Here is a 12,013-nt window from a genome sequence, read left to right as displayed (position 1 = left end):
CTGCTTAAAAGACTCTGTACAACCCACGGACAAAACCAACGTCTTCTACAAAATTCCATGCAAGGACTGTCGCAAGCACTACGTAGGACAAACACGTAGAAAGTTAGCCACCAGGATACACGAACACCAGCTAGCCACAAAAAAGACACGACCCTATATATCCCTCGTAGCCCTACACACGGAGGTAAAAAACGACAATTTCGACTGGGACAACACATCTATCCTGGAGCAGACTAAGCAAAGAAATGGCAGAGAATTCCTAGAGGCCTGGCACTCCAACCACAACGAGATAAAGAAACACATAGGTCTAGATACCATCTATCAACCCCTCAGAAAACGAACAGGCAATGACTTACCACAATCCCCAGAAACCCCATCCAGGACAAAAATATAAATAGAAAGCAGGAGGCAACAGCCTCGTTTCAATTGGAGGTCGCCACTGATGTTGTTACCGATCCAGATAATGAAACGTCTGGATATCAAACCTAGAGCTCAGCGAGCAAACCTACACCCTAAACCTCAACCTGAGCTACAAACCTTCACGAACTTTGGAATATTCCTGTCCATGTCCGAATCCTCAGATCTTTGCTCCATTGTAAATATACCAGTCCAGTTACCTGTTAGTTTTCTCGACAGTAGACGAAGGAACACGACTGTGCATGTTGTTTCATAACAGTTGTAATCTCTTAATTCTAGCATCATCGTCACAACGCGCTTCTCCATTGTATTTTGTGTATCTTCGTTCCTCATGTCAGATAGATACAAAAAGTGCATGCAAAAACTCAAATCTGCTCCAACTAAGCTCCAATAATTGCCGAAAGCAAGTACCATATTTGTCAAATGTATTCCTAGAGAAATTAAAACCTTTATTTCAAAATTTAATTCTTCGCAACAGTGGGAGCAACCAAGAGCAGACAGATAATGGAGGGCCACATCACCGCTGCTCCAGAATGTGAGAAATGCTTCTATGCCTCAGAAACCACCACAACATCGGACAACAAAAAGCTGACATCATTGGCTGCATTTTGTTTGATTTCAACTCCTTTGTATGATGTGATAGGATCAACTGGTTCTGACGGCGTCAATGTTTATGTTAAAGAAGAGACAGTATCAATGATGCGTTCTGATGTGTAGAAAATGAATAGTGAACACAGGTAGCTTGTCACTAACTGACCAAAGAGCCAATTTTAAAACTCACTGAATGTAGAACTAACTTGATTTGTAACTGGTTTGAGATTCAGGTTGAGGTCAAACTGAGTTGACCGGCAGCTTTGCTGTTTAATGATCTGTAATAAGTAGTCTCAGCGAAATAATACAGTTGTTGAAATTAGATTGAGGTTCCTTTTTTATGCACCATCATGAGTCAGTCTGAGTTTGCAGAGTGGTGACTCTGAGAAATTTCTATGTGGATGCAACAGGCAAAGATTTTCAGATCTCATTCTATGTTAAAAGAATGCAAATTGAGATTGGAAAAGATACGAAATATCAGGATAAACCGGACATTTCACGTTCATTTTAAGGAAGCATGAGTAACTGAACCTAATTTCTCCAGCTAATTCCTAAGTATGGAGTTAATTTGCATCTCAAAGCTCACTCGTTAATTCTGAGCTGATGGGGGCAGTCTCGTGCAAATATGGTACGCTTGGAATTACTTTGTAAAGTGCTGGTAATCAATGTACATCTCTTCACAGTCTTTTAGCTACTCAGCTTACTCTGTTCCAACCCTGTGTCTTTCATTAATACATCACGGTTTCAGTCAGCCACAAATATTGGACAGTGAAATTTCGCTGACTTTACACGTGGTCAATATGAGCATAAATTCTAGCCCTCCTCCAAAAGCCTCTGGCCTGATAACAGAGCAGACCAAGAATGTCGGTGCTTTACATCGAACCTGACGAGTGTTTTGTCACGTTTATGTAGTAACAGCAGTGGTCGAATGACTGTAACTAATGATCATCTCATAGTCTTGAAACGTCATTGCCGAAACCGATTCCTGAGAGACCGAGACTTCCGGGCCACGACCTCCAGAAATTTAGTAACGTCATTATTATGGAACGGCACCTGTTATCACCTGACAACGGAACAGTGTTGAAATAGAGAGAATGCATATCTAAAACAATGTTAGCGATGTCTTTACGTGGAAAAGTGTGTACATTTTAGCATGTATTACCAGTTATGAGAGATGTTTTTGTAAATTATGATTTTAAAGTAAAAGTCATTTTTGTCCACTGTGCATACGAATTTGTACAAAAAAAATTGACCTTGAAATTGTTGAATTCAAAAATTAATTTAATATTGAGCAGGATCTAGAGTTTCTGCTAGCTGATTGCTGACTCAGTAAGCAAGTGCTATCCAAGAGCTCCCCGTTCATTTATTCTCCAGATCCTGACATCAGAGGGACAGCATTCAATGGACCGGAGACCAGGGCAGGAATGAGACTGAATGCCTCACCTTCAGTTATTTCAGTCTGGTATCTCCGCGGCATGCTGAGAAATAATTCGGTTTGTTCTGGTTTCAGTTTGGAATGTTCATCATAAATTATCTTTGCAGTGACATTTTAGCTCCCCACAGCGAAGTTGAAGAGGCACATCTGTAATTGTTTAAAACCAGTGATGCACACAGTCCGCTGAGTGCATCATTTTGTATGAAATTAAGTTAGGAATAACTGCAATCTCAGATAAGAATGGCAGATTATGACTAACACATTTGAAATGACAAACTGACAAAGCTGTTACTTTAGCACAATCACAGCCGATTCTGTGTTATAATGGCTAGCACTCAGAACTTTGAAACCAGTGACCCAAGTTCGAATCTTGGCGGGGCCGCAGCTTGCCTTGTTCTAGCGCTTGTTTAATTTTGAAGAAGTAACAAAGAGGATTGATGAGGGTAGAGCAGTAGATGTGATCCATATGAACTTCAGTAAGGCGTTCGACAAAGTTCCCCATGGGAGACAGGTTAGCAAGGTTAGATCTTATCGAATATAGGGGGAACTAGTCATTTGGATACAGAACTGCCTCAAAGGTTGAAGACAAAGGGTGGTGGTGGAGGGTTGTTTTTCAGACTAGAGGCCTGTGACCAGTGGAGTGCCACAAGGATCGGTGCTGGGTCCTGTACTTTTTGCTATTTACATAAATGATTTGGATGCGAGCAAAAGAGGTACAGTTAGTACGTTTGCAGATGACACCAAAATTGGAAATGTAAACTCGATCTGGAACAGATGAGCCAATGGGTTGAGAAGTGGCAGATGGAGTTTAATTCCAATAAATGCCAAGTGCTGCATTTTGGTAAAGCAAACCTTAGCAGGACTTATACACTTAATGGCAAGGTCCCAGGGAGTGTTGCTGAACAAAGAGACCTTGGAGTGCAGGTTCATAACTCCTTGAAAGTGGAGTCACAGGTAGGTAGGATAGTGAAGAAGGTGTTTGATATGCTTTCCTTTATTGGTCAGAGTATTGAGTGCAGGAGTTGGGTGGTCATGTTGTGGCTGTACAGGACATTGGTTAGGCCACTGCTGGAATACTGCATGAAATTCTGGTCTCCTTCCTATCAGTAAGATGTTGTGAAACTTGATATGGTTCAGAAAATATTTACAAGTCTGTTGCCAGAGTTGGAGGGCTGAGCTAGAGGGAGAGGCTGAACAGGCTGTGGCTCTTTTCCCTGGAGCATTGGAGGCTGAGGGGTGACCTTATAGATGTTTACAAAATTATGAGGGGCATGGATAGGGTAAATAGGCAAAGTATTTTCCCTGGGATCGGGGAGTGCAGAACTAGAGGGCATAAGTTTAGTGTGAGAGGGGAAAGTTATAAAAGAGACGTATGGGGCAACTTTTTCACACAGAGGGTGGTATATGTATGGAATGAGCTGCCAGAAGATGTGGTGGAGGTTGGTACAATTGCAACATTTAAGAGGCATTTGAATGGGTATATGAATAGGAAGGGTTTGGAGGGATATTGACCGGGTGCTGGCAAGTGGGACGAGATTTTGTTGGGATATCTGGTCGCATGGACGGGTTAACCGAAGGGTCCGTTTCCATGCTGTACATCAATACGACTCTATGACTCTAAAATCATTTGTTGGAGTTCGTTACAGCGCGATTGTTCATTATACCGTTTATTCTATATCTTAAGAAGCATTTCACTATGCTTCAATTGATGCTGCATCTTGTGGAAGCAGCTACTGTAATTGAGAGAGTGCAGACTCTCGACAAGTGACTGCTGCAAAGCAGAATATGTCTGCTTGAAGGCGAGCAATTTCTTCTTTAAATATCCTCAGCTAAAATGGAACCAGTGAACGTAGCAATTACATTAACTGCATTTTCCTCGTTTATGATCAAGAGATATCACTAATATTGCTGAAGGAAAGTAGAGTTAACGTTTCAAGTCTGATGTTTTGCCATGACGAAAGACCTCTTGAGCCCAAACGTTCACTCTTCTTCCCCAGATATTTCCAGACATGCAGAGTTTATCCAGAAATTGATACTTTGATTTCAGATCACTAGCTTTGCAGATCTTTAATTGACATTGCGAAGTAATTGTCTTCATTGCGATTGAATTTATGTACAGAGGCAACTGTGACTTGTATTCGAAGGCACATTTACGCGTTTACCCAAAAGCAAACAGCATCAAGCCGAATACTTTTCCGTTTTCTCGTTTTTTAACAGATGAAACTTGCAATTTTAAAGAGTATTACAGGAGATTGTACTTTCCTGTGCGTTTTTAATAGAAACTCTTCAGGTGTGACTCTTCACGTTTGCAAGAATGGGAAGGGATTGAAATTCTCACTGAGAAGTTTTGATATAGAAAAGCAGAGTGACTGTGATCGAGGAAATTTATACATGCATGGATGGGGCCAGTCTGCCTGGCGACGTTGTGGCCTATTTGGTTAAAGTACCTCAATAGATACGAGATTGTGCTTTCTAATCAATTTTTAGGCTAAAGACCCTTTGCTTAAGTTTCAAAGCGATCCTTTGAGTGCCATGTTGTTGATGCAAAAAGGGTAATGAGGCAGACTCTTTCAGAAGACTCCCAAGGCTGTCTCTGGGCATATCCCAGATAATTGGAAAACGATCAATATGACATCCTCACTCAAAAGGCGAGGGAGACAAAAATCAAAACCTCTAATTACAGGGCGATTGGCCTCACATCGACTTTGTGCAAGTATAGAAATCGATTGGTAAGAAACAGCGGCTCATTTGGAAAATTACAATCTAATACAACAGATTCAGCATCGCTTCTTGAAAGGGAAATTTAATGAATGAATCTTTTAATTTTTTTAAGGAAGGTAAATTGAAGTCGATAGAGGGGAATCAGTAGACTCGTCGTTTTGGATTTCCAGAACAGGTATCTCATGGTACTTCATAAAAGTCTAAGTCAGAATCTAAGAACCAATGTTTTTGTCGATACCACCTTTTCATAAATACATAGTTGTCTCATGAGCACGATGCAACTATGGGGAAACGAAGTTCCTTTTATTCAATCTGCCAAACAATGCCAAGTGGGGTTAAACAGGGATCAATACTTCAACCATACAGTTGATCGGGTAAATACTGAGAGAAAGTTCCACTCATTACAGACTTAAGACAAGGGCATATAGTCTCAGAATAATGGGTTGCCAATTTCGGAGAGAGATAAGGAAGAATTTCTTCTTTCAGTGAAATGTATAGAGTCGTAGAAAGAGAGATGCACAGCACGGATTCTAACATTTCAGACCGACTCGTCCATGCCGACTAGATACCCTAACCCAATCTAGTCCCACCTGCCAACACCTGAATCATATCCCTCTAAACCCCTCCGATTTGCCTTTTAAATGTTGCAATTGTACCATCCTCCTCTGCCAGTTCCTCTGCCAGCTCATTCCATACAAGTATCACCCTCTGCATGAAAACGTTTCCCCTTCAGTCTGTTTTGTATCTTTCCCCCCTCACCCTAATCTCTGCCCTCTAGCTCTGAATTCCCCCACTCCAGGGAAAATACTTTGTCTATTTATCCTATCCATGCCCCTCATGAATTTGTAAACCTCGAAGAATGTCATTTCTCAGCCTCCAACACTCCAGGTAAAACAGCTCCAGCCTGTTCAGCTTCTCCCTGTAGAAACAAATCCTCCATCCCTGCAAAACTCTTCCATGTCTTTTCTGAACCCTTTCAAGTTTCACAACATCTTTCTGATAGGAAGGACACCAGATTTGTACCATATTCCCAACAGTTGCCGAACCAATGTCCTGTACAGCCGCAACATGACATCCCAGCTCCTGTACTCAGTACTCTGACTAATAGAGGAAAGCATACCAAATGCATTCTTCACAATCCTATCTATTGCGACTCTATTTTCAGGGAGATATGAACCTGCGTTCCAAGGTCTCTTTGTTCAGCAACACTCCCTGGTACCTTACCATTAAGTGTATAAGTCCTGTTAAGATTAGCTTTTACGAAATGCAGCACCTCGCATTTATCTGAATTAAACTCCATCTACCACTTCTCAGCCCATTGGCCTATCTGATCAAGATTCCCATTGCAGTTTGAGATATACTTCTTCGCTGTCTACTACACCCACAATTTTGGTGTCATCTGCAAACTTACTAATTATTTTCCTTATGCTCACATCCAAATCATTGATATAAATGTTGAAATGTAGTGGAGCCAGCACCGACCCTTGCAGCACTCTACTGGTCACAGGCCTCCAGTCTGAAAAACAACGCTCCACCCACCACCCTCTGTCTTCTACCTTTGAGCCAGTTCTGTGTCCAAATGGCTAGTTCTCCCTGTGTTCCATGAGATCTGACTTCGCTAATCAGTCTTCCATGGAGAGCCTTGTCGAATGCCTTACTGAAGTCCATATAGATCACGTCCACTGTTTTGCCTTAATCAATCCTCTTTGTCGCTTTTTCCTAAACTCAGTCAAGTTTGTGAGACATGATTTCCCATGCACAAAGCCATGTTCACTATCGCTCATCAGTCCTTGCCTTTCCAAGTATGTCTTTCAACATTTTCCACAGATATCTGTTTGAACATAGTGCCATTAACAATGAAATTCATTTACTTTAAAATACAGTCTGCAGCTCAAACAGAAGTTTAAAATTGTATGAGTTACATCTTCTGATCATTAATGGTATTTGTAAACTTTCAATGTCTGAGATTTAATCTACTGAATTCCTTCATGAGGCGAGAGTTTGACTGGGAAAGGGAGCATTTGTTGTTATTTCGTAATTACCCTCGAACTGAGTGCCTTGCAAATTTGCCAACTGAAATGAAATTTCCCAACCCGGTCTGTTGACAGAAAGTTATCGTAAGATTCTGGCTTTGCTGGTGCAAGAAAATTACAATGACTCCACCACCCGCCATTTCAATCTGCATTGTTTCATGCTGATCTGCGAAAACTTATTCCATTATTTTTGTTTTAGATAAGAAAGATATCAAACAAAATTTTTCAAATCCTATTTAAACTAACAGGAATGCCTTAACGTTTCGTCGAGTTAGAAGACTAAATAGTGATAATATCCATGTGTTAAGCAGCAGATCGACAGAATATTATTTAGCTGAGTCTCTGCCCCAGCTGAACCATCAGCCAGTCTCCAAACCAGGATGGTAGAAGTGGAGCAGGTATTTGGAAATCTTATGACCCCACTTAAACTAGAATCTGGATAAAGTATGTCCACTCTGGAGCTACAAATGGTGATGTATCGTATTGAAACATGGTACGTCATGGCTTTCATGTTTTAAGAGCGAGTCACAGGCCGAAGACGGCATTGCCATTTTTCACACTCTGCCAGTTCCGATTGCAGCTGCAAGTGTTCTTGGAGAAGAAAACGAAAATTGCATGGGAGGCTTAGCAGGTCTGCCATGCTTTATGGATAGGATATAGAGTTAATGTTTTGGGAGTGATCCTTCTTGAGACCCGAGTGTTTACTCTGAATTTGCTCCACCGATGCTGTCAGACCTGCGGAGCTTATCCAGCAAATTAAGGTTTAGTCTCGGATTTCAACATCCACAGTTCTTTCGGTGTTATTGGAGAAATTGCTGCCGCCGTGCCATTCTTATCATTTATTGGATCAGCAAAGCAGTGGGGCAGGGATCGGTATTTCTGGTCTCACAAAGAATTGCCTGCACCGCAGAGTACCAAGTGAAAAATCAAGATGTGGAAATGACTCATACCAGTCCACGTCATTGCACCCATTCTCAGTAAATATCTTCTTAGATAAAGCTGGCTATTTGAATCCAAATATCATTCTTAATTGAATGCCAGAAATGCTGGTGATCATATCTCTTGTCATTGTAAAACCTACTTTTCATTTGTTCGAATGGAGTCAACATGATCCAGCGAAACATCAACAAAATGATGATGTAAAGAATGTCACACTGAGCTACAACTGGAAAACATGTGATTCTGGCACTTCTAAAGTTGTTACAGTTGGAGCCCCAGGCTGCCTCTATAGTTCATATTTCAAAGTCCTGGAAGCGATGTGCAGACGGGCAATATCGTTATTGATCGAGTTCATTAATTGAACGTGGAAGTAAGGCATGTGGGTATTAACGAAAAAAAAAGTCTGCAGCAGAATGCAAAGTCAATCAACGCAGATGCAGCCTTGTCTTGAAGGAAAAGTGCCTGTCCAACAAATACCCGTTGAACTGATATCAGAAGTGTGTCTGCATGAGAGGAATTAGCTCAAAAACAGGATCAATTCTCAAGACAGTCAATAATCAAGAAAGATAATAATAACAATGCATAAATAAGATGTTTCCGCACACAGCTGGAAAAGCATTATCTATCTATCTATCTATCTATCTATCTATCTATCTATCTATCTATCTATCTATCTATCTATCTATCTATCTATCTATCTATCTATCTATCTATCTATCTATCCATCTATCCATCTATCCATCTATCTATCTATCTATCTATCTATCTATCTATCTATCTATCTATCTATCTATCTATCTATCTATCGATCTATCTATCTATCTGTCTGTCTGTCTATCTATCTATCTATCTATCTATCTATCTATCTATCTATCTATCTATCTATCTATCTATCTATCTATCTATCTATCTATCTGTCTGTCTATCTATCTATCTATCTATCTATCTATCTATCTATCTATCTATCTATCTATCTATCTATCTATCTGTCTATCTATCTATTTGTCTATCTATCTATCTATCTATCTATCTATCTATCTATCTATCTATCTATCTATCTATCTATCTATCTATCTATCTATCTATCTATCTATCTATCATGTTCTGCCCATCTATATGGTTTTAGTACTCCACACGCACAACCTTTTGATTTAATGTGATTGTCTACAATTTATCATCGTCCTGCGATTTCGTGAATTAAAGTTCTGCGACATTTAATTATTGAAATTTATGACTTCTGAAATCACTGTTCTTTTCTAAAAGTCTTGCAACGGGGGAGCGTTTAACAGAAAGCAGACAGATAACACATTGTAACAAACTGTGTGGCCAGATCCATTGTTTCTCTCACTGTGGCACAGTAATACACTGCAGCATCTCGACCATTTTGTCACATATAAAAATAGTTTTGAACTACTCTGCTGTATCAAACGAAGGTATGTGGTGTGCGATGTTCACATTCCCCTGATGTATGCATCCGTTAAATTTCAGAAGTACTGTTAATGTTTGTTTTTTTCACCAGTCTACATTTTCATCAGCACCAGTGGAGAACCTCTTGTCCAGATCCACAGATTCCCCTTCCAGAGAAAGAACATCGTCAACCTGTGAGCTCTGATTCTCAAACTGAACGGCTGTAACAGAAGTAACATAACTCAAACACAACTCAATATTGAGTGATAGTTAAAAAAGACGTCTTATTAGCAAACTAAATATACTCTTTGCTAGAAACATCAGAGCTCGAAGTGTAAAAGAGCTTTGTTGCCTTCATTTTCATGCCAATGAAGAGGGACAGGAGGCAGACCCAACAGGCTCTGGTTTTCAGACCAGGACTCGGTGTCCAAGCAAAGGACTCTCAGAAATATTGTTGGAGATCATTTTATTTTCCTCTGGCATGGCAAGAGGCCAATGCGGGGTATTCTCACAAACGGATTATTATGAGATTTCGACACCAGACTTCGTATAATGTTGCACTCAGGGATTATCTGTCTTCTCTGCAAATGTGTTGCTGGTCAAAGCACAGCAGGCCAGGCAGCATCTCAGGAATAGAGAATTCGACGTTTCGAGCATAAGCCCTTCAATTTTACTCGATTATCTGTCTTCGCCTGTTTAAGCCACAATGGGATTAAGCATTAACTGTTTCCATCTCTCTGTCTCCCCTCCCACGCACACAGACTTTCTGTCACTCACGATCTGTCTTTGTCACTCAATCGCTGTCTCTCTCTACCTGTCTCTTTTTTCCTGTCCCGTCTTCGTCTCTTTCACTCTCTCTCTTTCTCTCTCTCCCCCCATCCTAAGACTTTTTTCCTCTCTCTCTGATTGAGGGCTTCATGCAGACATGTTATGAGTCATAGTTTCACTGCAATACCATGCGTCGTTGTGAATTGACTGAATCTGACTTCTGGTTTTATTGAATATACCCAAATGCAAACACATTTTTGTTTCACTTTCAGCCTGGAATCAAAGTGAAAATTCAGCAATTGCATTCATGTTGCTTTTTGGTCAGTTTGGGATTATGATTGCATTTGTCCACTCCATTAAATTCTACAGTCATTCCTAAGATTGTTTTTTTTATTCATTAAAAGGATGTGGGCGTCACTGGCAATGCCAGCATTTCTTATGTGTCCCTAACAGCCAGAAGAGCAGTTCAGAATCAATCACATTGCTGTGGGTCGGGAACTATATTTCATCCTGACCAGGTGATGATAACAGTTTCCTTCTCTAATGGGCATAATGGTATTGCATTATTTTTGCAATATTCCTTACCATGTATTATATTGCAGAGAGAGTTTCTGTTTCAATCAGGCGTGGTTTCATCGCGTTGAAGCAGAGATTGGTGCAAAGATTCAGAGGCAATGGGACACTACCAACACAGAGAAAAACAAAAAAAAACAGAGGAAGTTAATATCTACAGATTTCACTGCTTACTGTGAAGCTGTTATCTGCTAACAGAGGAATGAGTTCTGTATTTATGAATTGCCTTCATCGTCTGTATAAGTGACGCCTGATCCTGGTTACACTTTAATATAGACTAGGAGGCCAACACATTTCAAATATCTTGACATTTCATTTCAAAACATAAACGTAATACTAAATCTGCATTCCCCGCTAATAATACTGGACTTTCACACTGATGAGTTGTTTACTTTTTAATCGCATGTGTGCATTCAGGAGTGTGCTTTTATTCCTTGAAAAATGAGACATTTTGTTTTTGTGACACAGTAACGCGTGGCAATGATTCACTGCCATAAAATCCATCTGAATCAATTGTCAGGAACGCCGAGTTTTTTTAATTGCGCTGTTATCACCTGACAACATACACCGACAGAATCCTAGACTGAGACATCCAGTATCCCCACGAAATTGTGAGCTATTTCCTGAAGATAAATGGAGGATGATTACAAGTGTCTGGAACTGCAGGTCATAACCTCTTTTAACTTACCCAAAGGAATGAAACTGATTGCTTTAGTTATCTTGAAGCTTTTGAACAGAAAGCACCACGAAATGTGAGCCCGGAAGCCCGCACACTGATGCAGCCGACCAATAAAACAACAATTCCATATGCACAGTGCAGAGCAGCTGCGAAATGTGAATTGGCTGGAATCAAAAACAGCCTGGTTTGATTACCATCACGTGGAGATAAATGTGTTAAGCATATTGTAATTGGTTTATGCCGAATATCGTGCAACATATTGTCAGCCGACAAATTGAATTTTATTGTACCTTCTGTGCTTTGTAAGATTCTGAGAAGTAAGATAATACTGCACTTAGAAAGGCAGGGATTGATTATGAATAGTCAGTCCAGATCAGTGTGTCCTTTAAAAATGAAGGGTAATCGCGATCAAGTGCTTACCCCTGTGACAACTGACTCATCACAGCTTTC

The sequence above is a fragment of the Hemiscyllium ocellatum genome, assembly GCF_020745735.1.
Source record: "Hemiscyllium ocellatum isolate sHemOce1 chromosome 27 unlocalized genomic scaffold, sHemOce1.pat.X.cur. SUPER_27_unloc_39, whole genome shotgun sequence".
NCBI classification, from domain to species: domain Eukaryota; kingdom Metazoa; phylum Chordata; class Chondrichthyes; order Orectolobiformes; family Hemiscylliidae; genus Hemiscyllium; species Hemiscyllium ocellatum.
Note: the sequence above shows the minus strand (reverse complement) of the source record.